General features: G+C 38.0%; 1 long non-coding RNA gene across 3 annotated transcripts in view; it reads left to right on the forward strand.

Moving 5' to 3' along the window:
- LOC101486930 (uncharacterized) overlaps nt 1–27,822 on the forward strand; it is a 217,470-nt gene that overhangs the window by 65,908 nt on the left and 123,740 nt on the right. For 2 of the 3 annotated variants that reach the window (XR_013094202.1, XR_003025087.2), the window contains exon 3: nt 20,375–20,479. This is a non-coding gene — a long non-coding RNA (uncharacterized LOC101486930). The remainder of the gene's footprint in view (nt 1–20,374; nt 20,480–27,822) is intronic. The other variant, XR_013094203.1, reaches the window with a different exon arrangement.

The raw sequence follows: 27,822 nt of genomic DNA on the forward strand, positions 1-27,822 counted from the left end.
GCTTTGAATATTTCAGACGTCAAGCTCTTAGCCAGCGAACCTCTCATGAAAATTGAAGGCATCTAAACAATACCTCTTCATCAGCATCTCGACAAATTAATGCTTTGGGTACATTTATGATCAGCTATAAGGGGAAAAAAGAAGCAGATCATTTGCACTGTGTGAAACAAATCTATTTCTCCCTTCAGGGCTTTCCCTGGCTTTGATTATGTAAACTGGTTCTCTTGTGCAGACTTGTGAGGTGATCCAATTCATGTAAAGAGTGCTGCAGGCTCTTCTACTGGTGCTGTCAGTGCTTCTCCATGTCCTGCAACCTACATTTCCACAGCACATGCATGTACATAGTCATATTTTTAATTTTCCTTTTTTTCCCCAACTTCCCTGCATCTGTCTATGACTATTTGCATAGCTTCCACATTTTTTTACTACTAGTGGAAGGATGAATTTCAATAAAAATTAAGAGCAAAACAACTGTAATGTAAATAAGAGATTTTTTATATTTCCCTTAGCCTGAATGGATGTTAGAAAACATGGGATCTTTTAAGTGAACAATTAAAAAAGAAATATATATAAGATAATAAACGAGAGGGTAATGGTAAGGAAAGTCATTGGTTCATATACCTCATCACCTCTCCTAGGATAGGCCCAATACACTTCGCCTAGGAGGTCCTCATCACAGCAGATACACCAGTCACACCAGTCTTTCTGTCACTCTCCTGCTCTACTCACCCCTCACTCATGAACAAGACCCTGAGCTTCACTTGGTGCTCCAACTTGCCCCCGGTCTGCAGCGGGCAGTCTTCCTATTTTTGGGAACCACAGCCACAGATTTGGAGATCTCACTTCTCATCTCAACTCAGACTCAGCTGCAAGCCACCCCAGTTCAAGCTGGAAGTCATGAATCAACAGAACCAATTCTGTTCAATTCAATTTAATTTTTATACAGCACCAAAACACAATAATCGTTGCCTCAAAGTGCTTTATATTGCAAGGTAGACCCTACAATAATACATATAAAATCACATCATATACAAAAAGCAGAGATGACATAATGAACCCTAAACAAGAAATTCTTATTCTTATCATATATATATTTTTTTTCATTTGTCCAATACTGTTCATAAATATTATGAACAGTATTAGTGACAAATGGTAGCCCTGTCTGTCCAGTCTGACTTACTGTACTACTGGCAGTGTGAAGCAAGCTCCCACTATGGCTTTACAGGGACCAGCTATTTCTGAAACCAACAACAGCTAGTTAGACACTGCAGGCAATGAATTTACCTCATGCTGTTGCTACCTTCCTGCGTGTGATACAGGAACAAAGGTAACACCTTTGTTGAGTAGACCTTCCTGAGCTGAGTCCTGCACAGTCACATCAGCGGACGTGTTTCCTTTACTCCTTGGAGGGTAATTGCCTTATCAACACTCATTTTCATATGAGCCATGACCAGGTCGTGCCCTGACTGGGATCCAAAAGCATTTGTGTTTTTAAATAAGCACTAATCTAAGCAAAAAATAAAAGAAGAAGAAGAAGAAAGCTATGGAGTCACACAATTAGGAATTGAATGACCGACAAAGTCATAAAAAACCCACCTGTGACAAAATAATATGCCTCTGGGGTCTTTGCAGACCCCAGATAGTAGGATGAGTTTTTTTAGAATGAAGTTTAACTTGAATTTTACTTTTTACTTTTTTAGTTGGCAAACAATGAATATGGATTCAGCATCTACCTCCATTTCTTCAGAAGTTATCAATATGAAAAGCTCATCTCTATTGGCAGAAATCTGAATCTGGAATGCCACAATATCTGATCAGGGCTTCCTGGGCAGAAAGCTCATGTACTGAGAAGACCTTATGGAAATGTTAATATCATTAAGATAAAAAAGTATCAGACAACCTATATGTTCTAAAGAGTAAAACAGACTTTCAGTGTTAGCAATGCATATTTAAGATATGTGAATATTTTATAACAGTAAAAGAGTTGATGCTGTTGAATAGACTGAACCTGTGATTCTGCCATAAACCCACAATGCATCAGCTGATAGTCATGTTTGCTTTTGGCTTAGGAAGTTGCTGGCAGTGATTAGACAGTGAACACTGAGCCTATGCACAATGAAAACTCTGTGTCTGTCACAAAATTAGAAAGTACACGTTGAATTGATATCATTAAACACACCAGCATATCTCTCAGACGCATTAATACATTATTTACATTCTAGAAGGAACTTGAATTTCCAGTCAAAGCACTGACATAAATGTCTTGATGCATGCTCAAAGCGAGGAAATCAAGAAAATCGATTTGTTTATAAGGATACAGTATTTTCAGTTGCTGAAGCCAGGAACTCAGAGATGTTGTAGGTAACAAAACTGCTGACAATGTGTCTCGGGATGGCTGTAGCTCAGGAGGTAGCACCTCATCCAGTAACTGGAAGGTTGGTGGTTCAATCCGTGGTTGCTGGCCAATTAATTGGTGATATGTGTGAATGTAAGATAGAAATCAGTCAGTGGCAGAAACATAACAAAACCATGGATGGTGTGAAATTTGAGTGCTCAAGTAGAATGGAAAAGGTATATACAAGAACCAGTCCATTTACCATAGGTAGACTGTATTTATTGAGGTAAATACCTACAGACTAGGTGTAACTTGCACAGGGTAATCTCTGGCAGGATGTTCAATCAATAGTGATGTGTGATTCATAAACGAGCCAGCAGTAAGAGATAATTTTTTGTAGCGAACAGCAAAAGCCCACTCCCATCAAAAGCGGGCATTGGGCAACGCAGTGCTTTAAATCTCCTCATCCTCAAAGACAGACTAGGATCATACCTTTATGTAAAAGCCAGGGAGAGTAATGATACAGAGCGACAGAGGGGGGCTATAAATGCAAGTGGGTCGAAAAAAAGTGAAATAACAAGCAAAAACAGAAAAGGACCTGCATGTCAATGATATTGGTGACTGAAAAGCTCAGAGTAGAATTTGTAAAATAAGGAGCTGTCTGAAGCTAAACCCATTTCTATTTTAATTTTTCTTTTCTGCCCATATGGAAAATATATATATAAATCTTATAAAGTTTGTATCTGTCTTGTGTGAAACTTGTATGAAAAGCATATAAGAGTGAAAACAGATTTAAGAGCCCTTGAAAAATTATATAATGAAACTTGTATGTTTTGGATACTTACTAAAACAATGTATGAAAGTAATGAGAAAGTGGCCACTTTCATGAGTAAATCATGTAAGCCTTATATGATTTACTCATGAAAGTGGCCACTTTCATGAGTAATCACATATAAGTTTTTACTATTTCTTTTCCATATGGGTGGAGAACAAAAAATGTTAAACTTTTGATCAGGCCTTAATCTCATGTATGTTCACCCTAGTAGTAAGTGCATAAAAATATGGCCTTCCAACACACAAACCATTCATAATTGCTAAATTAGGGTAAAATAAAAAGCCTCTGAATGAGGAGCCATTTGAGAGCCATAAAAGCTGAATCTCTACCGGTCAATAATCAGCTGAATGATTCAACTGTACTGTTTATAAGGTTAGGTCAATCTGCAGTTACCTAAGACTGAAGAAGTCACTTGGATGAGTAATGAAATGTTCCTCAAACTGAAAATGCTGCGTCAACTTTTTGGCACTGACACAAAAACATTTATTGGAAAGGAATAGCTCACCGTCCAGATAAAACTTTGTCATGCAAATCACAGTAAGTTCCTTGATGAAATGATATCACCAAGAAACCACCAAAGGGAAGTAGCATTTCAAAGCAGTATACGCTGTTAAGACTTTCAGCAAGGAAAAAAAGCAAAGAAAAGTGAAGCCAGTTTCTAATGAACAATTTGTGTTTAGTTTACCAAATGAGATGAAATTAAAAGTAATGTGTCCTCATATGTGTCATTATATTTCTTAGTTTAAAGTGTTGATGTCAGTTCTCTATTCGAAAGATGTATTATTGCATCATAAATATAGAGTTATATGTATTGTTTCTGTCTTATCTGCAAAGATTCAAACTGAAGGCTTTTTTTTTTCAATTCATAAAATATTTGGCTATTAAAAAGCTTTTATTTCCATAAAAATACTTGATTTTTACTCTTGTATTTGAGTTTTACCATTTATAATTCTGGGACTGGCTGCTTGTTATTATTATTTTGGTCTTGGTCTTGTTATTAGACCAAGACAGACTTTTAATTCATTTGAAAGCCTGATGCTTAGCCTTGTCCACCCCAGCTGTAATTGAATTATTTTTTATTTAAGAGGTATGACTTAGAGTTAGCCATAGTGGGTAGAATTTGAAGATTCACATCTTTAATATTACCAACAAAATGTTAAACAGCAACACATGCTCCACCACTACTCACCAGAACTGTATCATTTAGAATTTGAAAGATGTTATAATTACATAGAATTGTAGACAAAGACCCTTTGAATTTAAAGAGGCTCTTCAAATCTGAAAGCAAAAAAGGTGATCATCCTTTTTTATTAACACACGTGACATGTTACCTACATGATTCTTCCTGTCTCCAGAGATGTTGCTGCTGCAATCCAGCTATCATGATTAGTGCAAATCAAAAGAATTGTGTTTGCTTGTATTTTTGACGTGTCTGTTAACATACTTAATATACACTTCTTTACAGTATACTGTAATTCCTTGGAATCGAAAATATAACTGAACTTTGAATAAACATCGTAATTCTTGAGAAACTGTTTTGTGCACTGTCCCACATTATCAGAATTTAGCAAGAATCCAAGAGTACCCCACCCCTTTGGCCCTGCGGGTAACAAAATAACATGTTCAGACACATCTCAGCGTAACCATGATGCGATCCACTCAGCTTATGCGATGCAGGGAACCACAAAACAACATCAAATACCTTTTCCCATGACACCATCAAAACCTTTTTATAATTAATTTCAGGCATCGCTGCAATCATATACAGTACAAGCACCGTGTTTGACAATTTCCTGGCACTTCAGAGGGACAGAAGAAACATCGATAGGATTTCACTCAAATTACCACATGCAGGATTTTCATCTTTGGCAAGAACATGGTGATCCAGCGTTCTATCAACATCATGGTTCAAATTACTGTCATTGGGTAGCAATTAGATTTATTGGTTTAGATACCAGCACCAAAAGTGGCATTATGCTTTGAAAACAAAGGGCAGTGAAAGCTTGGAAAACCTGAACTGAGGACTCTGAACATGTAAAAAATGGTTTAATGATAAGTTTGTTTTTTCTGAAAGAAATATACCTTATTTTAGGATAACGACCAACTGTCATTGGGTTTTCCATCTTGTACATTCTCCCATGCACAATGGTTCTGTCTGTCAGTCTCTGTCACAAACATGCTATACTCACTATTACTGTCATTTAGTCCCAAGGGCATTTCTGGCTTCTTCCACTGGTGCTGGGAACTCTCCCTCCACCCCCTCCCAGCTCATTAATGAATGAACTGTCATGTAGGTTTACTGTGGGACTCGTCATCCCAAGAGATGGCATGTGGGAGAACTTTTAATAATTAATACAGTGTGGTGTTTAGAGGAAGAATGTATTTTTATTTAGACAAACATCTCTTGGCACAGGACATAAAAATTTATGGATTAATGTTCAAAAGAAGTACATAGTGTTACAAACAGTGTGGCTAACATGTTGCAATGCTTGTAAGTTTTTTGAAGATGTTTATACTGTTATTATTATGAATGAATAATAATAAGGCTTAAGGCGTCTTCATTTAATATAAGTAACTTCAGTTCGGCAATCTTTATTCTTTTGCTTATCCTACTTATCACAGCTGCTGACCTTTAATCATTACTTAAAAGATGAGCATGAATCCAAAGCATTTTTGTCAGTGATCATCTCTTCTGATTTCCCAAGTGAACTCAAAATGTTACTGGAAATACGCCAATGGATTTAAATCAAACTGCATACTGCTTAATGCTAAACCATAATATTGCATTTATTACAGCACATTGTTTGTAGGAGAAGAGTCCATGCGCTGAACTGGCCTGCCTGCCTGCAGTTTTAGACCTGCCACCAACTAAAAATATTTGGTGCATCATGAATTGAAAAATCTGACAAAGACATTTATCAGTCTGGAAATGATAATAAAGTCATTTTTAAGGATCTGAGACTTCTCCGACCCATGGTGAGATCCAAATGGAAATGTTCCTACAAATGGACTCAACAATTCAACCAGGAGGTCACAAAAGAATCCAGAACATTAAAAAAACTACAGTAATCATTTGCCTCAGTTCGTGTTCACAATTCAATAATGAGACAAAATGGACAAAAATACAAAAATGTTTTAGGGAGCAATACTTTTTCAGATAGGATCAGGTAGGTTTTTTTAAATCATGTTTAAAAAACTGAATTTTACATTTACTTGGGTTACCTTTGTCTAATAATAAAATCTGTTAGATGATCAGAAATGTGTGAGAAATATGCAAAACCAAAAAAAAGTAATCGGGAAGAGGGCAAATACTTTTTCACAGCATTGTACCAACAGCTAAAGCTTCAGCTAAATAAGGAAAGCAAATGTCATGGTTACTAATAATCATGTTGGGACAGCTAGTTAATCTAGTTCGTCAAGGAGCTAAATCTAAGTACATTCCTGTTTTTCTGTTGAACTGACAGCATTGCCTCTGCACTGGTTCACAGGTGGTTCAGTTATAACTTTAACAGGGCAGGTCAAGGCTTGTTGATGGCAAAACACTGAGTGCAAGTGCAAACTTTATGCACAGGAGTTAAACAGTGGGTGCATATTTTTAATACAAAACACATATGCACAGAAATAAATCTCAAACATTCTCCAGTCGTTTTTTTGGAAGTGCAGAAAAATGTTTGTATCCAGTTTCAGGGAGTTGAATATATGTATGCACTGGCTTTAAAAATGGTTGCACCAGCACTTGGCATTTGTTGCCTTTGACTTTCATTCTGTGCCTCTTGAACCTTTCAAGCACAAGCCAAAAAAACTGGTTGCATGGCTCAGGTCAATGAGGCCTAATTCCTGCTTCTGAGAAATGTTTGAATAACTAAAACACCTTCATAATTCTTGAGTAGCTTTGTAATGTAGTGTGTCAGAAATAGAACATTAAAGTCATTGTATTATGTTGTGTATAAAACATACATATTTAATAATGGCGCCCCCCCCCAAAAAAAAATAGATAAATTAATATGAAACAGCAAATACGGCAAACACAAACTGACAGACCCTCAAAGGGCGTGATGAAAGGCCCCTAAAAAAAGGTAAATTTTATTAAGTCTGCACTGTCACTGCGGAGCAGATTAAAGTGGAGGAACAAAATATGCAATTAAGTCCATGAATGTGCTGCAGATACAAAGCCTTCTATATTCTGTTATGAGGTGATGTTTCTAAGGCTTTGGGGATTTCTATCATTTTCTTATTATTGTTTTTGTTGTTTACTTTTTTATGTCTCATATAATGTGCCAACAAATGCAGTCTCAGCTTCACTGAGACCATCATTTTTTTCATTGTTTGAGAACTTCCTTTGGTTTATTTCCATCAAAATCTAATTAAACTCTAAAATGTTCACAGTTTGTCGTGTTTATGTTTAAGCACTATTTTATTCTGTTTTTTTGTCACTCAATCTTTCACTGCTTGACACGCAGGCAGCTGTGTGATAATATTATTCAGAAGCTCTTTCACTTCCTTTGTATAGAGTTTTTAAACCTTTCAGTCAGGCTCTTTAATTTTCCTTCTCATTGTCTAATTACCTCTTTTCCCATCATATCTTTGCCATCTCCATTTGGTCCATCCTTTACTTTGCGTCTGTCTAGTCTGTTTCCTTTCTCACAGTCTCTGTCCTTCCTTCTGTCTCTTTTGGAGATCTATGCTCACTTGATTTAGTGGGGTATATTAAGTGAACAGAAAGTGATGTAGCAATGCTACAAGACTCTTCTGCCACTACTTCAAGGGAGAAATCCTCAAAGTCACTGGCAAATGGCTCCTAAAAAGGACTGTTCAGTTTTACCAACACAGTCTTTCTATAAAGTGAATAATTAAACAGAAATGCCACCTGATAAAACAATGGTTACATTGCACGGACTTCATTTTCCCCTTTATTCAACATACATTGTTTTCTAAGCCTATGAGATGTTTACTATCTCTCCAACTCTTTACATGAATATATTTATTCATAATTAGATTTTCCTCATTGAAAATAAATATATGTAGCCCAAAGACATGTTTTATTAAACTTACTGTACATTAACCTGCTCTCATACTGACAGTGTGCTTCAGACTCCCCTGTACACATTTAAAAACAGGTGATGCAGTCATTTAACCCTATAATGCCTTTTGTATCATATTTGATACATGAGTTTCTGAGACCTCTATCTCATCAACATGATCAATACTTGCCATAATTTCAAAATGTTATGGACAAAACTCCTTTTTTGTCTAAAATTGACATTGTTTTTAACAAGAAGTTGCCAAAAACGCCCAATGTACCAAATACGATACAAAAAATATATAATCAAAATATATCATACACAGCATGATATAGCAAAAAGAGTTTTGTGAATTTTGTTATAAGGGTTAATAAACATCTCAGTTTCAAAAAATCTGAATTTTCTGGCTATTTTTTGATGGGTTGGGTCTAACAAGGTTAAAGAGTCAAATTTCCATATTACTGAAAAGATGTCGAGCTTAAATTTGCATTTCTATCCTGGAAATTCAAAATTTCTGCAGTATTCAAAAAATTAAATATGACCTAATCAAGATTAGGATTAGCTCGCAGTTAAACATTCCAATATTAATTTTAACCCCAAACAGAAACGGAAACCCTTTTTCCAATCCACACATGTCAAAAGTAAATTGTTTTGGAAGGTTTGTATAAAATAATTCACATGACAAGTAGAATATTGAATTTTTATGCCATAGTGTAGCCACAGCCTCCTGGGTTGAAATATTTCACATAATCTTATGTAATTCAAACTAAAGCTTACTAGGAAAAGATATCAAAACATGACTTAACACTATTTTTGGACTGACCACGTTACCCAGTTTCACACAGGCTCAGTAGAGGAAGGAGCGTCAGAATTGCGACTGCATCTCAGCAAGTCTCAGCGGAGCTTCATACATGTCATCATGCATTGCACAACACACCACAGTCTTAGTGCATAATTTAATATTTTGATCCATTTAAGCACAATGTTCTCTCTATCAATTGTCAAGAGTCCACCAACAGACTAACCACCTCGGACATTTAAGGTGGCACCCGTACGCTCATGTTGCCACGTTCAATCTAAAGGCCTGTGATATGTTTATTGAATTATATATCTTCTCGGTCTCGTTTAGAGTCGCCTTTGTCACCACAGGCGATCGATAACCTGGCGCTGCCGAGGCTAACAAGGGGCTTCGTCTGCTGCGGCCAGCACTCCTGCCTGTCACCAGACGGTATTTATTACGTGCTTCGTTTTAACATCCATTCAGTATGAGTGGAAATCAATTTTTCATTTAGACCTAATTGTCTCTGTGCAATGGCAGCTCAAGGCTCTACGGCCCTGAGCCTCGACTCCCTTTGGTGTTACCATGGCCCAGGCCCACCCTACCTTCCACACAGCTGTATTTTACACCTAATTACACATGTCTGAGGCCTACGGCGAGGAGTACGAGGCTTTGGGGAATTGTTCCTGCAAAGACAGGCCAAAGGGACTCACTGTTGGTATCTCTCTGGTAGGGATTTAGTCATGCTTACAGTAACTGCAGTACAAAGAAAGAGACTCAGTGACCCAGACTCACTCTGCCTGTGTTGTTTTACGTCACTGTTGTGAGTTTTGAGGAACTGCACAGCTTAATGGATACATGATGAAACTTCCAGAGAACCTGGAGTTAGACTGAGGACAATGGAAACAGGATTTCATTCCCCTGCTAACCCAAAATGCTTAAACTGGATCCTGTTAAGTACAAATAACTGCTATGTTGCATCCATGTGTTTTTTTTTTACCCTGAGTCACACTAATGTCCTTCAGCTGTTGCTGCTTTGTTAATGTGGAAGTGGATAAAGCAACTAACTGTGAAGATTCAAATCCAAAAACAGCAATTAAAAACCCATATTTAGCATGGCTTGTTAGTGAGTAGCTTTTACTCTTTGGACCAACTTTTCTCCATTATCCCAATGTTGCATTTCCTTTCATGTAGGGCAGCAAAGAAATTGCATGTTTTTTGGAATTGGAAATTATTTTTTATTTTCTAACTTGAGCGTCTCAGCATCTAGTTTGAAGTTGCTGCAGCTGCTTCTCACCCACTCTCCTCACAAACTTCCCACAGTAATGGAGCTATAATCATACACACACAAAAAGGAGAAGAGGAAAAACATTCAAGAATTGGCTGCTAGTAGAGGTATCACACATCTCAGATTTCAGCTTCTCTCATCAGCTAAGCATGAATATAGTGTATGTTAATGCTTCTAGTCAAATCAGAAATCTTGGGCTGATGCTTTGCTTGATTTAGCTTGGTTAGTAAATGTCGAATCACATGTAATATTCTCTTGCTTTACAGTGCCTAGTAAATGAATATATCCCTTGTTTTCTTTTGTTGTTTTTCTTAGTTTTCTTTCTGATGTTACGTACAATGCCTTATTTTCCAAATGTATCTATGGCAGTGAACTGTCATAGTGAATCAGTATACTTTTGTAATCATCAGCACCGCACCTAAAGGAACAGTTGCTTTTCTCCATTTCATTCCTAGTTCTGATGTTTTACTGTGGTTGTGATCAACACCGAACATAAGTGTACGGCAAAGGGAGAGTTAAATTAAACTGGCTGAAGTGTTACTACCTTGGAGCAACTGTGGTAGAAAATCAGTTGCTCTTTTATAGCTACATGGCAATAATGAGAAAAATGTACAGGAATTTTCAAATTCTGTCAAGGAGACCTCAATTTTAATTTTATTTATACAGCGCCAAATCACAACAACAGTCGCCTCAAGGAACTTTATATTGTAAGGTAGACCCTACAATAACACATACAGAGAAAATCCCAACAATCATATGACCCACTATGAGCAAGCATTTTGGCAACAGTGGGAAGGAAAAACTCCCTTTAACAGGAAGAAACCTCCAACAGAATCAGGCTCAGGTGCCGGTCTCGGCCATATGCTGAGACCTAAGAATAGAATATAAAAAGGAGGTTTTAAAAAACAAACACATATATGAAATTATACTTAAGCTTTCTGGGTAGGAAACAACATCAGTAAACATGGGAAGAAGGTGCTGTATTCTGGGCTAGAGAACATGGAGAATTTGTTGGAATCTGATAGCTGTTAGCCCATCCTGCCCTTTAAACATCTATAGTACTTTACTACATCCCAAAATTCAAAGCATAGATGGTTGCGGGACCTTTTTTTGGCTCAAACTTGAAACAAACACCTGGTAGTTGGTTCAGATCACAATCGCATCATAAATGAACCACTTGGAACCGTACGAAGACCACCTCCTCCAAAGAATCTTGGTACGATTGTTTTAGTCCACACCTGAGTGTGATTACTGTGTTCACATCTGCACAAATGAACTGCACCAAGGGGAAACACCAACTGAATGACATCTGTATGAGTCAGAGGGAAAAACAACAAAAAACCACAGTAATCATATTTGGAGAGTTTTTTTTTAATCTCTGCAGTATATTAAAATTACCATAAACTGTTTGTGATTGACAGGTCAAATGTTGCTCCATTACACTACTGCTGCTGTCTTGCAAAATATCACATGCTGACTTCGGTTTCCCTTGTTTATCAGAGCAAAAGCATTGGCTACTGAGGTTGAAAATAAGTATCATAACCTTTTTCTGTTAAGTCTGCATTTAGTCATAACATAAGCTTTACATTTAAACTAAGTTCCTGATAATAATGAGACCATAAAGAGACAGCATAAAAATAGCTGGTGGCTGTAGTGACATTCGAATCAGTCATGTTCAACAGAAACAAATGTATTCAGTCTTTTCTAAGCCTAACAGAGGTTTGATCTGTTTGCTGTGTAGCAATGTTTTTTGACTTTGTTGCTGCTTAGGTTGTTTTTCTATTCCTAGTACAGTGGCAGATGTGATAGGTGCATAGGTACATCTGCACAGGATCTGTTTCACTACTGCAAGACTTCTGTAAACAATTCCTATTTGGGATACTGCAGACACTTACAGCTTCTCAGCATATACAACACAGTGTCTATAAAAGGACTTGCACAGCATCTACAGTATGCACACTTAATACATGGAACTTAAGTGTTCATCTCAAAAGCACGTGAAGACATTCATTATTCGCTCCTTCTACCTTTTGATATTGAATCAAATTTTCTGTTTTGTATTACAATTTAATGAACAGCTTTCATGGAAGCTTTTGCTCCAGTGGATCTGTCCCCCTACAATGCTGATAAAACTCTTATGTCTTCAAACTGCTCTGATGTACATCATATCTGTAGTGCTCTTTCTGGTGCTTGCTGGTATTCAGCTCTCTTCTTAACATAGCTTCAACAACTCTTTCCCATAGATGCATGTTTTTTGTCATCAACTTTATCCATATATAGTTACTACAGCTCCTTTTAGCCTCCAAGACTGTGTTAAACAATTTGTTTACAAAGGATACTGCCCTATCTCCAAACCATCTGTATATCTCCACAGGTATGGACGAACTTCCTTCCCATTCTTCATCCATTCATAGCAGAAGTCACGTCCTCCTTTCTAATCCTCTGCTCTTCCTGAGTCACTGTCCTCCATCCATCTTCCTCTGTTTCTCCTTTTCTACATTCATGAGCTCCTCAAAGTACTCCTTCCAACTTATCAACTCAATGTCTGCAGTCATTAGTACATTTATGTCTCTATCTTTAATCATTCTAAACTGCTGCACATCCTTTCCAGCTTGATCGATTTTAACTACCCAGTCCATATAAATTCCTTTCCTTCTTTAGTGTCCAGTCTTACATACAACTCTCTATAAGCCCTAAACCATAAATGTGATCAAATATGTAAACACATATTTCCAAAAACAACCAAACTACAATGTTATGCCCCAAAAAGTTTATCCTGTTCATCTGGACGTGGCGTTTTCAGTGGGAGAAACGTTTCGTCACTCATCCAAGTGACTTCTTCAGTCTCGAGAGTGTTATGTGTCAAACAATATTGCACCATTACTTTTAGTTTAACTTCTGTGGAAGTTGGTCTTTCCTTTTCACAGTTAATAACAAACAGCTTTCAAGGGGAAAGTAATACACACACACACACACACACACACACACACACACACACACACACACACACACACACTCACTCTTGCAGTCTACCAGGGAAACTGAAAAACACTATCTGTACTGTTACTGGAAATGAATGCATAGCTGGATGAGATCAGCAGTTCTTGCTAAGCTTAGGGGGGGATCTCTGCCTAACACTCCTTCCTGGATGCCAGACTGAGTTCAGCCACAGCAGCTGATAGGAAGCTGAGTCACTGAGCAGCAGATGCTGGCTGGATAGAGTAAGTAATGCAGGGTCAGGGCATTGCTGAGTGTAAATTGTGAAGGGTTTTGTTTATGCACCCCAGAGAGGCTCAGACAGAGCTGGGAGTTGATATGTGCTATTGTAGGCCAGATCCATTAGACATACGCAGTTGACTTTTTTAGTGTTTCAACAAAACTCTAGGATGCCATGCAGCATATGTGTAAAGAATCTTGCATACAGCATTAAACTACATAAAAACATATGGTTTTTCAGAGGTAATTTGCAATCCAAGAAAAAGCAATTCTTTGAATAGTAATCAAATTCCATTTTCTCTACTGTTATTGGGACACAAGTATAAATCATACAGTAGGGATTTTAAGTTTGTATGTTTGCTGACTTACAAAGACACGAACAGTCTCTATTTTTATTGCACTTTCATATTAATGGCAGAGGCAGAATATCTACCAAAAATCCAGAAACATTATACATTACATTGCAAGTGAATGGATGAGTATTCTCCCAACTCAAAACAGGATTTAGTTCTTGGTGAGAAACCCTTGTTGGCAAGCACAAAGACTAAATGTTTCTTGTAGTTGGTCACTAGATTTGCACACATTTCAGAAGGGATTTTAGCCCAAACCTCTTTACAGAAAGAGGAATCTCTCTGAATCCTTTGGGTTTCTTGGCAAGTTCAAGCTTCAGCTCCTTCCACTGATAGGATTGTTGTCTGGAGAGCGGCTAGGCCACTCAGTGACCGTAATATGCTTCTTCTTTAGCCAGTCGTTGGTGGTAAGTTTTAGGTCTTTGTCAATGTTGAGAAGGTTGCTTTTAAAATGTATTCCACTAAAGATTACAGAATACATGGCCCAAAATGTAGTTTGTAGCGTATTCTGCTAAGTTACTCAATGTGAGTACAGTATTCTGAATACTTTGGATTACTTGATATATTGTCATGCTTTTTACAACTACATGAATGTACTATTGCTGCGTGATTTATTACTATTACTGAAGGCTACTCGCCACCAAGCTAACATTGTTAGCTGGCGTTAGCTGAGGTTAGTTCATAAACTGCAGACTGTTAGACTTGAAGGATAGCATTAACAACCTGCTAGCTGCAAATAATCATGTGCAGCTCTGAAAGCAATACCAACTAGATTTTTAAATCTTAATATATAATGAATAACAGTAGGGTGGACATGAGGTACGGCTGCATTTTTTGGAGTGATCTCGTAAAGAAAACTATTTTTGTATCAGCAATATGTTTTTTTCTGTCTGCTTTCAGAACTGCACATGATTATTTGCAGGTTGTAATGCAGCCTTCAGTAATAGTAATAAATCACACAGCAACAGCACATCGAAGACACTGAAGTGTCACAAAACCCAGGTAGCTGCCCCAACTAAAACAACATAGCTGCAGTAGGCTAACATTAGCTTTTTTAAAAAAAAGAACTTACTTCCAGATGTTTCTTTAGGTTGGAGGTGGAGTCTTTTGAAGCTGAGAGCAGCTTGGTTGCTTGCAAACAGAGTTTGCATTGCACAGTCAGATTTTGCCCATCCCTTTGTTCTTTAAATGTGAAGTGATGTCAGAATTTCCAAGTAAATGAACTGTAAATGTAAACCCCAAAACATCCATTTATTTGCCTTGAGTTCCACAAAATAAACAATCTATCCTACAACAATCATAACCATAGTCACAATACTAAATTTAGATCTTTGATAAAGGATTTGTACACAAAAATGGAGCCTTCAAACCTAACAGATGGCTAGTGGTTGTAAAGGGGATTTATACTTCTGAGGGAGAACCTTAAATTGATACTAAATGATAATATTTGGCACACAAACTCATAATTTCTTATCACTATCAAGTTTCTGTTTTTAAAACCATCTCTAGGGGATTTTAGGGATCATATATTATAACGTGCCATCTCCCTAAACTAAGTGATTTTTTTAAAGCCTGAAGTATATGTTTTACCACAAATTTTCATGGAAATACATTCATACCAGTTTGAGATATCTTGCTGACAGATAAATGAGTGTTAGCCGAATGTCCTTTGTGCAAAATTGGATTCTCAGGTGGACGCAAGTGATACCTGTTCTCCATCTATTCAAAATACACAGTTGAAAGGAAGGGGCTTTGTGACAGTGTATGAGGGAAAAAAAAATTTATCTCATTGGAAGTGAATACAGTAAATATCTTCTATGTTTATAGATGTAGATTTCATGCTAGGTGGAAATATAAATTCTGGTAGATATAGTCTGGATATGAGATGGATGCTGACTGCTTCAATCTTCTGGGACCAGCAGTTGGTCCAAGTACTGGTGGGTGTCTAGATTATTTTGTCTGCATTGGCGGCTCTGACGTACAGCAAAGATGGTCAAAAAACACAGCTAGCATAGCAGAACATTGTATCATCACACATGTAAATAATGATAAGCTTTATGATAGATTGTAAAAATGACCAGTCAGCTTCTATCTGTTACCCTTATCTCTCTTAACATGACAAATAAGAAGTTCTAGAGTGATAAATATTGCTTGAATGTTGTTTTTGCTTGATAATATGATTTTCAGCACTTTAGAAAACTCTGCAGGAAGTGTTTAGTGTAGAAACAAATAACACATGTCAAACACCTGTGTTCGAGGGCTGGCTCTCCTGTAGTTAAAAAAAAATATTCGCAAACATAACCCAGACATCAGGGAAACGTATCAAACCTCAACCTTTGACCTATTCAGAATATAAATTCACATTCTTGCCACAACCCTAAAACTCTCGATAAAAAGTCTTGATAGCAGATTAAAAATAATTAAAGTCTCAAACTATCTGTTCAACACATACCAGCAATGAACCATTGCTATATGATGTAATGCAGTGCAATACATTCACTTTCTAATTAAGAGTGAATTGGTCTCATGGTAGCAGCATAAAATAATGTGTTTGGAAATCAGCAGCAGTCTGATAACAGCAGCTGAAGGGAGATCACTTTATATCTTTTATGTCGATAGACTCGTAAAATTCTAACTCTGTAAGCTCCTGTACATTGTCTAAATGAACATAAACATATGTTTATGTTACTTAATGTAAAACCGAATCCGAATTCTGTTTTGTATTTGCTTTCAATGAATTTAGAACATATACATGTGTACCTTTTTTCCTTGCAGTGAACTTGCTTCTAAAAAAAACAGTGCCACTTTATCAGAGACCAAAAATAATATTCTGTATTGCCTTTAAAGTGGGAATCCCAGCAGGCTTTGCATCATGTGACCCATCCAATGAAACTTTGACATGATTAACTCATCCGTCATGATGTCATGCAGTCGGCCACTGAATTTACACACCTAAAGACCCTGTACTCTATAAAAATCTGTGGGCTTCACAATGTTTTACACACACACACACACACACACACACACACACACACACACACACACACACACACACACACACATGAAGTAGAAAATTGCAATAGACTTCCTACAAGAATTCACACACAAGCAGGCACAAAAATCACTCTAGGACTGAAGCTAAATACACACACATGCAGAAGCAGCATGGTGATGTCACTGCACAGACTTCATTTCCAGTGGCTTTAAATCCCCTCCAGTCCAAGTGGAAATGACTGAACATGGAGGAGCCTAAGTGGCTTTGTCAAATTGGAGCAGGGAGCAATATGAGCAGAACAACATTCCACTTAACAATATTCAGCAGCCCAGGATTATTACAGTAATGTGCCTGTAAAAAGCCACTGGATATTACCTGCTTATTATGATGTGTCTAGCAGCTGACACAAGTGTTACTGCATAGCAGGGAACCAGCAGTTCTCTATATAGTTTAAAATGCCAAAGCTCTTTTTAAGGATAAAAATATGTTTAAGAAACATGTTCTTAAAATTTACAGTTGTTTTTTCTAATGCGTCAGGTCATTTCGATATTTTTCTTTTTTTGCCACATTAGGTACACTACCTCATGTCTACCTAAAGATGCTTTGACTCAAGAACAAAACTCGTTTTCAATCTATGTCTGCAATATCAAAAGCTAAAAATGAAAATGTAAATATAAAAAACAAGTAATGTTCCATTATTAAAAGAAACAAAGTAGGCCAAACTGGAGAGACGGAGAGAAAGACCTAGGTCTAGAAAGGTTTTAACAATATTATTTTCTCCCTGCCTTCACAATATTATCATAAACAAGATGGTATTACCCAGTAATGTTTCACTGACAATCTATTCTCTTGGATTGATTGGAGAAAAACAGGACTAAATGCCTATATATCCACTTTTTGATTAAGCACGTAAAAGTGGGTCATGTAATCAGTCATTCCACTGCTACGTCAAGAATGCCCGATTTAATACGTTCTCTTGGATATTGACAAACTGTAATATGAACATCCGAAATTCTACATGGTGCAATGTCTGCAAAATCTCATTACGGTCTCATGTTTCGCTTGGCCTCCCCTCCTCCCTGCTGGAGTACAAAGACAAGAGGGTAATGCCAATAAGAACGAGATAAATTGGGCTACAAAGAGGGGGAAAAAAATAAATCCATGTGTCCATTAACCCTAAGAAGGGGGGAGGGTGGGTTTACTTTATTTATTTTTTATTTTTCTTTGTCGAGTGTGAGTGCTGAGCCAGACGGCAGGTCATTATCCGTATGCTGCCGAAGCTAATTTCTCCCAACTCAGCCAGGCGAACCTCATCCTCCTCACTGTCCTTTAGAAAGGTTATAACTACAGGACCTTATGAATGCTACTCTTGACCTCACACGATCTCAAATTGTTCATAAAAGTTCAGTAAGCGATTATTGCTAAAACTTTTGCTAGGTTTTTAAAGTGAGGGTCTTTAAAATTTTTATTAGCTTGTTATAGTCACCTTTAGCAAAGATAGAACACAAAAATAAAGGTAGCTGCTGCGCTTTTATAGAATAGTCCATTAATTTTTTTCCATGTATTTGGGGTTGCCCAAAACAAATGTAAGAAGTAGAATAAGTTTAGTTTCCTGGCTCATCAACATTACAAGCAACCAGTAGTCAAGGGGGGCAAAAATGAGCACCTAGATGAAAGATGGAACAATTTCTCTGTCTCTGCAATGATAGTCTTTGTATCACTTATACGAACATCAAATTAAATTCTAGAATTTTAAGTAATATCATTTTTTTCAGATTGCCTCCAACATCTTTAAAATCTTCCACATACTGTTTGACTGCCATCTATTATAGCACTGGTTGTGTTTCAGGTGCATTTTATTTGTAATTCAAAAGAGAGTAATCAAAGCACATAACCTTGAAATAAAGAGGCAATTTAGGAAAGTAAAACATCTCTTATTTGCAAGCGTGGCATGTGGGGTATTGAAAGCTACTTAATTAAACTTGAATTTAAAGTACAACTCTGAAACATCAAATAAGACTAAGTTCTCTTCACCAAGAATAAATTAGTTTCCTTTCATGTAGTTTGCATTTTGCAAATTTTGCTGTCACAGTTACGAGTGTTTTGTGGAACAAAAAAAAGCAAAAAGTTAGAAATGTAATTAAACATACATTTAAAGACTCATTGCTTTTTCCACAAGCTGGAAATGAAAGAGTATATAACTTTATTTTAGAGTGCAACTTAATGCAATTAACCAAAACAGCTAGTAAATTGTACAATATGTCTCGAACACCAGTGAATGTGACTGGAAAAAAGAACCAGGCTTCGGATAGATGAGCTGCTCACGAAAATGAGAGGCTAAAGCCTGCTAAGCAATGTCCATAGAGTGTCTTCTAATATATATTGCTTCTAGCTTTCCTTGATATGACTCCCCTGACAATGGCAATGAAAATGGGCTACAGTGAGCAAACAGATCAGCCTACATCAAACATACCCTCATATATTACAGACATAAAAAGTCATTATCCTCAGTGGAAATCGATAGCCGACGTGGTCAAGATGAAGAGACCCCGTGTGGTTTTCGGGGTCAGCTTACAAAGGAACACGACTGCAAATGATATCATTTTTCTATCATTAACTGGCCCCCAGGTCGATGACCATGTTTAAAACTGAGGGATAACGTTACTTATAATGTCTAGTAATGAATGGTGCCCTGGCTGGGATGTGTTCAACATTGATTGAACATGTGGACTGGTGAGGAAATCAGCAAGGCTGAGGTTAATACACCATTGTTTCCATAGTATAGCTGCAATATTGAGGTGTGGGCAGACCTCCTATATGCTGGAGTGTTTTATTTGGAGATCTTATTAAAGGACTGTGTTATTGTTTGTCCAGACTAGCAGTGTTTGTCTACAGTCTAGCAGAAGCATTGCCTATACTTCCAAAGGGAATCAAAACTGCACTTTCTTTACTGTGATACTCTGCAGACGATTAAAACTAAGCATATATTGATATATATTGATGGTATTTTTACCTAATGACCTGATAAAATGAAAACTACTATTGTTGTAGTTCTGCTTTTCTTACGGCTGAAGCATAACTATCAATAATTACATACACATACAATTTACATATGCATATGCAAAAAAATCCCCAAACATTTCCTCTTCATGCAATTGTTACATTGTTCAGACTGGCTGTTTGTGTGTGAGTAACTATGTCATCAAATAACAATTTCTGCAAAGGCTGCTAAATATCCCCATTTGAGTCGCTAGTGACTTAGCCAACATCAACGTCTACTAATTATAGACTTAACAACAGCAATACATGGTGTGAAATAACTGACATGTTCTCCTAAATCAGTTTCTTTTTAAAACTATTTTGTGTCTGAAAGTCCTTTACAAGCTTATTACTAAATGCAGTATACTAATAAATACCTTGGGGTCATCTTATAATTTTTGGTCAGTATGACATGAAATGCAAAGGATTCCAATTGAATTTGGCATACTGCATACTACTACATACTACAGATTAATGTGTACAATTGTCTAATAAATCAATTTTTCGTGTGTTATAGCACTGCTTCTAATGATGGAAGGGAGATACTTGCCCCGCCTGCGACCCTGAAATGGATATGTGGAAAGCATGGATGGCTGGCTCTTGCAAAACAAATTGAAGTAAGGTAATATTGTCTTATTCAAAGATTGCCTGAAAACATTGAACATGGCAGTTTAGTTAAGTTTAGTACAGGCTAAACTTCTTGGTTGCAGTACTTGGTGAAATTGGTCAATTGTTCACAAGCTTTACAATGTCTGACAGGAAATCAGTCTTATGGCTTGTGAAATATCTGCTTACATCTTGTTGAATTAAACTGGCTAAATCCACAATGATCTGTGTTGCAGCACAGGTCAGCTGATCACAACATGTACACACACACACACAAAATGGCTTATTTCATTGTTTGCTCCATGCTGCACCACTACACTCAGCTGTTTCATCTTCCACAATGCTAAATAATAAAAAACTCTAAATTTTATTCTGTTGTTTTTTGTATAATGAGTTAAGTTACTCCTCAAATTAAATCAACTTTAATTTCTGCTCAAATAAACAATCAGGAGAAAGTTGAAAATAAATGCTTTGTGAGGTGGATACTTTCTGGCACATTTAGTTGGAAGAACAAAGAAAATAACAGTGAGTTATAATGAGTCTGTGTGATGGCCATAATCATCTAGAACCATATTATTGTGTTTCATTATGCTACTAATAGTACTAAATAAAAGTTGTCATTTGTCAAATTTTGATACACTATGATACTTCTTCTAGTGTTCTTTATGAAGAAATTGACCATCTAATCTTCATTATGGCTCTGTCACCAGTAAATCCCCCCCAACATGCACGAGCTCAGACACTAGCACACATACACATATCAAGGAAAGCTACTGTGCCTGTGGCTGGAGGCCCATATCCGGCCATCTTTTAGACACAATGCTTCCATTGCTTCAGTGGAACTGTTCAAAAGAGGCAGAAGGGGAAAAATAACAAGTCAAGGAATGACTTACTGCACGTCGCCTTGTGTCGTGGTGCTCACTGCTCCATTCATGTGGACTGCCTATCATCTACAAAATCACATCCAAACAGCTTTATGACAGCAAACGGTTGTGAAGATATATTTCATCAAAATGAGAAGGTTGGAAGATCCCATTTTTGGAAATTTAAACTGTTTGTTTTGGTATTTAGAGCATATGTTGAGTATAACTCAGATCTGCACAGATGGGACCTCAAATACAATGCTGTGAAAAAGTGTTTGCCCCCTTCCTGATTACCTATTTTATTGTGTTTGTCACGCTTAAATGTTTCAGATTATCAAACAAATTAAATTAGATAAATTAGATAAAGATCACACAAGTAAACACAAAATGCAGTTTCTAAATAAAGGTGTTTATTATTAAGGGGGGAAAAATCCAAACCTACATCACCCAGTGTAAAAAATTGAGTGCCTCCTATACCTAATAACTGTTTCAGCCACCCTTAGCAGCAACAACTACAATCAAGTGTTTGTGTCACACTTTTTCAGCGCTGTGGAGGAATTGTGGCCCACTCATCTTTGCAGAATTGTTATAATTCAGGCAAATCTGAGGGTTTTTGAGTATGTCCCTTTAAGGTTGTGCCACAGCATCTCAATCTGATTCAGGTCAGGACTTTGACCAGGCCACTCCAAAGTCTTCATTTTGTATTTCTTGAGCCATTCAGAGGTGGACTTGCTGGTGTCTTTTGGATCATTGTCCTGCTGCAGAACCAAAGTGTGCTTCAGCTTAAGGTCACAAACAGATGGCCGGACATTCTCCTTCAGGATGTTTTGGTAGACAGCACAATTCTTGGTTCCATTTACCACAGCAGGTCTTCCAGGTCCTGAGGCAGAAAAAACATCCCCAGACCATCACACTACCACCACCAAATTTTACTGTTGGTTTGATGGTCCTTTTCTGAAATACTGTGTTACTTTTTATACCAGAGGTATGGGACACATACTTTCCAAAAACTTTAACTTTTATCTTGTCAGTCCACGGAGTATTTTTCCAAAAGTCTCTGTGTTATCAAGATACTTTCTGGCAATCGTGAGATGAGCCTTTATGTGGCTTTTTTTGCCCAATCTCTTTCTTATTGTTAAATTATAAACTTTGATCTGACTTGAGACATGTGAATCCTCCAGTTTTTAATTTGTCTGGGTTCTTTTGTGCCCTCCTAGATCAGTAGTTGCTATGCTCTTGGAGAAATTTTGGCTGGTCAGTCAATCCTGGTGTTACACCCCGGCCTAGGCAACCGGAGTGCAACACGAAAAAAATAAAAAATAAAGAAAAAAAAAAAACACACAAAAAACCCCCCACTAAAGCTCACCACCAAAATCCCAAAACGAAAGTATCGACAAATCTATTTACAGCTATTTACAACAAACTATTTATTTACAACAAAACACCAAACTATTTACAACACGGGGGAGATTGCGACCATGACACACTGAAACACAGGGTTTAAATACCTACAGGGAGCAATCAGGAAAATGGACAGCAAGAGGGAAACTGAGCTGGGGCAACTCAGAACTGACGAGACAGGGAAACGTTAACTGAAAACACTAAGATAACACAGACTTTCAAAGTAAAACAGGAAACACATAACAGTCACGCCAAAAACAACACACTGACAACACCGAAACGTAACAGTTCCCCCCACCCAAAAATCAAACATTTAACACCAAGTGAAAAGTTTGATCCAGACAGACGAAGCCGATGAAGGCTGGAGCTGTCCCACTGACCCTCCAGCAGACGACGAAGGCTGGAGCGGTCCCACGGACCCTCCAGCGAAGGCGGATGAAGGCTGGAGCGGTCCCACGGACCCTCCAGCGAAGGCGGATGAAGGCTGGAGCGGTCCCACGGACCCTCCAGCGAAGGCGGATGAAGGCTGGAGCGGTCCCACGGACCCTCCAGCGACGACAAAGTCTGGGGCGGTCCCACGGACCCTCCCCTCAGCGAAGGCAGACGAAGCTGATGAAGGCTGGAGCGGTCCCACTGACCCTCCAGCAGACGACGAAGGCTGGAGCGGTCCCTCGGACCCTCCAGCGAAGGCGGATGAAGGCTGGAGCGGTCCCACGGAAAACACTAAGATAACACAGACTTTCAAAGTAAAACAGGAAACACATAACAGTCACGCCAAAAACAACACACTGACAACACCGAAACGTAACACTGGGAAATGTCACCACTGTTCCAAGTTTCTCCATTTGTGTTTAATGGTTCACTGAAGGCTTCAAAGCCTTTAGGAATCACTTTTTAACCCTTTCCAGACTGATGAATGTCAGACAGGTTCCATTTAAGTGATTTCTTGATTCAACAGGTCTGCTATTAATCATGCTTGTGTGTTTAGTGGAACTGAACTCAGCTTTCCAAACAATTTGATTAATCACAGTTAATTCATGATTTCACAAGAGGGGCAATTACTTTTTCCACACATGGAAAAAGTAGGTAAGTAGGTTTGCATAAATTCTCTATTGCCTTAAGAAATAAATTTGGTTTGAACAAAGTGGAAAGCAGGACTGATACAGAACAGTGTGTTGTCCAGAAATTTTTTCACAGATACAGTCCACTGACTGTGGACATGAAAAGCCAATGAATCTTCCAAATTCACATACATGTAGCAGCACAGCAGCGTCATAGTTTTGCATTAATTTCAGCGCTGGTTTTGAGCCAAATGTCTTTGGAGTTTGACCATCTATGTAGTCTGTGTGTGTTTTGTGGAGTAAAACATGTTCTAAAACATTTTGTTGGTGGTGTGGCAGAACAGGGTATGATTGACAGTGCTATGAACCATGTGGTCTTTTTACAATCGAACAGAGAGGTGTATATCTGCAAAACACATGTTTTAGTCTGTGTTCGACTCCGTTTATGACTGGGTCTTGTCTCCAACCATGTTATTGACATTCATAATTTCAACTTTCAAGTGCAGTCAGAGTGAGACGGTCAGATCTTTTGGGAACCACTTACATACAGTTTTTATGTGCTTTCTATTAGCCGAGTATAGACTTGTGGGAATGAAAACAGTCTATCTCAATTCGAGGCCAGTTTGATGCCTCAAAACACAAATTACTCCTTGTAAGTTTTGGATGATTTCTAGTCTCAGGGAAATTAATTCAGAACAGTTTTTTTTCTGGTAACACTTTATAATACATCCAACAACCAAGGCCATTATTCCTGTCCAGTTAAATTGAATCTCAGTGTATTTTACATTTTACAATTTAATAATTGTAGAAATTATCTACAAACACTTCAAAGTGGGTACACTAAAATAAGGGGGTAATAAGTAAGTAATTGAAAGCATTATATAACTTTATATATTTTTCTTAATAGCTACCATTATAGATCAACAGACACAGCGATGAGACTGTGAGAATTTTGGCTATCCAGAGGGTGGTGGTAGTAAATATACATTTCAAAACAACCAAATAAGGTGCTTCAGACATCTGATTACAATGCATCGTGGTCACCTTCTTTTGGGAGGTTTCCAAGCACATCCAGCTGGGAGAAGACCCCGGGAAAGATCCAGAACTCACTGAAGAGATAAAGTATCCCTCCCCGCCCGGGGAAAGGGATGTCTGGAATACCCAGTGTAACTTTCTGCCACCACAACCCAGTTGTGGATAAGTGGAAAAAAATTGATGGATGGATGGATGGTGTGAGCTCAAACCACCTATTAGCCTTAGTACAGCCTTGAAGAGCCTTTAGTGCTGTTGACAACTCTTAGGCGTGTTAGTTCATGAAGGAAAATCCACAGACGGTTATGCTAGTGGATCGTTGTGTTACCACTGCCAAATAGTCATGCATATCACAGTTCATCGGACTGAATTTGTGTGTTACATGCTTTTTCTGCTATCACATAGGCCTAAGACTGGTCTGTGCAAGAGATCAAATCACATTTGCAGCAACTTAAAGGAAACAAACTTAACACTAAACAGCTCAGAGGTTGTTTGAACTGCATTATGTACATAAGGACTGGACGCACACTCAAAAAATATCCAAATTTGTAAGATCCTAACAACAAGTTGTCAACAAGATTTCTTGGTCTCTGCATTCCACACACACAGACACACACAGACACACCCACACACACACACTCACACACACAGGGCTCATTCAAAAGAATCCATTTAACTGCCTTGTGTCTCTCATACACATTGTTTTGTCTATACGTGTCATCCAGTTCAGAGGATGCATTCTTACAGGAAGACACAGCAAGGCTTTACAAAGCAGCCCTGCTCCTCCCCCCCCTTCTCACATCCTTCTTTCCTTGCTCAGACATACGCAAGAGGTCAGCGATTAATTTTGGCTCAAAGCTATTTAAAGCTTTTAAAGTCAGTACTAAAATTTTAGGATCAATACAAAAACATAACGGGGAGCAAGGGTAAGGTGGCTGTAGCAGAGGGTTTTATTGCCATGTCTCCCGATTTCTGCAATAATTTGTACAGCACTGCTATGCACCAGTTGGAGACATAGCAGAAGTCTTATGGCGATCTGCACACAGCCTCCAACAGTCTATCCATCTGCTTTATGTAGACTTTAAATCTGTGCAAAGGAAAAAGCAAAAACATCAGATTATCAAAAGGTTTACAAAAGTTTACATAAAACTACATTTATATGCACTTTTACACTTTCTTGGGATGTAACATTCTAATGGTAATTATTTTGTATTGAACTGCAGAGTCTGTCATCTTATGAAATAAATCAGTCCAGAAATGTAAATGACTTCCTTTTTCTGTCTTGGAACATATCTGACACATGACACAAGCATTTCATTCACGCCTCATTGCTTCCATCCACATTACATCCTTTTGTCAGTGAAACGGTCATACTGTGCAGCTGTAACCCTCCTCTTTTCCCTAAAAGGGCCTGTACAATTTCAGGCAGTGCTCACACAAGAATGCACCCACCATTCTAAATGAAATCATTCTTACTCCTCCAGTCTGTGATCCAGTTAACAACCCAGCTCTGCCAGGGAAAAGACAGAAAGAGATAAGAAAGACAGAGAAGAAGAGAAATAGGAATAAAAGTCTGAGATGCCCTTTGCACCCAGCCCTCCCCAAGCTTCCAAAGATCCCTTTTCAAAGAGTTGCAAGCTATGCTGTGAATCAGTAACAATTGGAACATTCACAAACACTGCTCTGCTGCCATTTCCTTCCACTAAGATCTATGATATGCCAAGCATGCCCTCTGAGAGTTACCAGTAGCCAAGCAAGAAATCCCCCCACCATCTCTTCCCCAAGCAGAGAGAACACCCCTGGAGTGCTGAGAAATTGCTCCTGCTGTGTCCCTTCAAATGCGTGTGAATTCCAAATAATGTTCTACAGCCAAATAGGAGTTGGCACGGTGCCGTGGTGAAGGCCTCAAGAGGGACTCACTCCCACGGAGAACAGGGAAGGGAAGAGATAGTTAGGAGGAAGGCGTGGAAAGTCCAGTTTGAAAAGGAAAACTTTAAAATGAACCTGAAAACAGAACACATGAGTTTTCTGGCGTGGCTTTGAATTTACTCATTCTAGCTGGTATCCTTCTGATTCCTAAAACATCTTGATATATCCTATATATATAAAATTGTGTGTGCGTGTGTGAGAGCATTATGTGTGTAAAGAATTTGGCCTCAGTAGGAAAGCTGGACATTGAATCAGCCACATGTATGAGATGATATACTTCCACACAAAAGTTTAAACAGGGTTTGAGGTCAGAGTGAAAACTATAGTAAGTACAGCCTCCATATAGGATACATTAGTTGCTTTACCTCAGATTTGTCAAATGTAATGAACATGATCTGGCGTTTTAGGAGTCTTTAATTAGTTTTCATCTTGTATACTAACGAATGGGTTAACCTTATATCACTTCAACAACAGCTAAAAATGTGCGTTTTCCGCTGACATAGGCTTACTTTAATTATTTCGTGAATTATGAGGTTCAACAGTTTAGTTGCTGCTTACAGGCTTTCCACTGCCCAGAATGTCGGCTCATTTTTTAACCATGTTTGATATTTTCATTGATGCCCTTGCAAAACAATAGCCTGGATAAAAGATTATCGACCAAAAAAAAGTTTTATTCCATGTGCATTATGCAAAACAAACAGTCATTTTATACTGGGTAAGTCTACATCTTTGTTTGATTCCTTGAACCTCTATATGGTTTATCTCACAAAAGTTGAATAAAGTTTTCAGAGTAGCAGAACAGCGCTTACAATAGCTAGGGGGAATCCCTGGAGGAGAGATGCGAAGGCCATGTTAGATAACTATTGGCATGCAAACCAGGAGCAGGAGTTCACTGGCGCTTTCTGTTGGTTGGAAATAGCATACCCAAATCAGAACCCAGACTGTGTGTTTAAACAGAAGTTGTTTTTTCTCTTTGGTTTAAAGCAGCGGGGAGCAGCAGAAGCAGTAACTATAAGCTCATGTGTAGCTTGTGTTACTGATCTTGTGTGACAGGATTTCAGTGACTCTCTGCC

The sequence above is a fragment of the Maylandia zebra genome, linkage group LG18, assembly GCF_041146795.1.
Source record: "Maylandia zebra isolate NMK-2024a linkage group LG18, Mzebra_GT3a, whole genome shotgun sequence".
Classification (NCBI taxonomy): domain Eukaryota; kingdom Metazoa; phylum Chordata; class Actinopteri; order Cichliformes; family Cichlidae; genus Maylandia; species Maylandia zebra.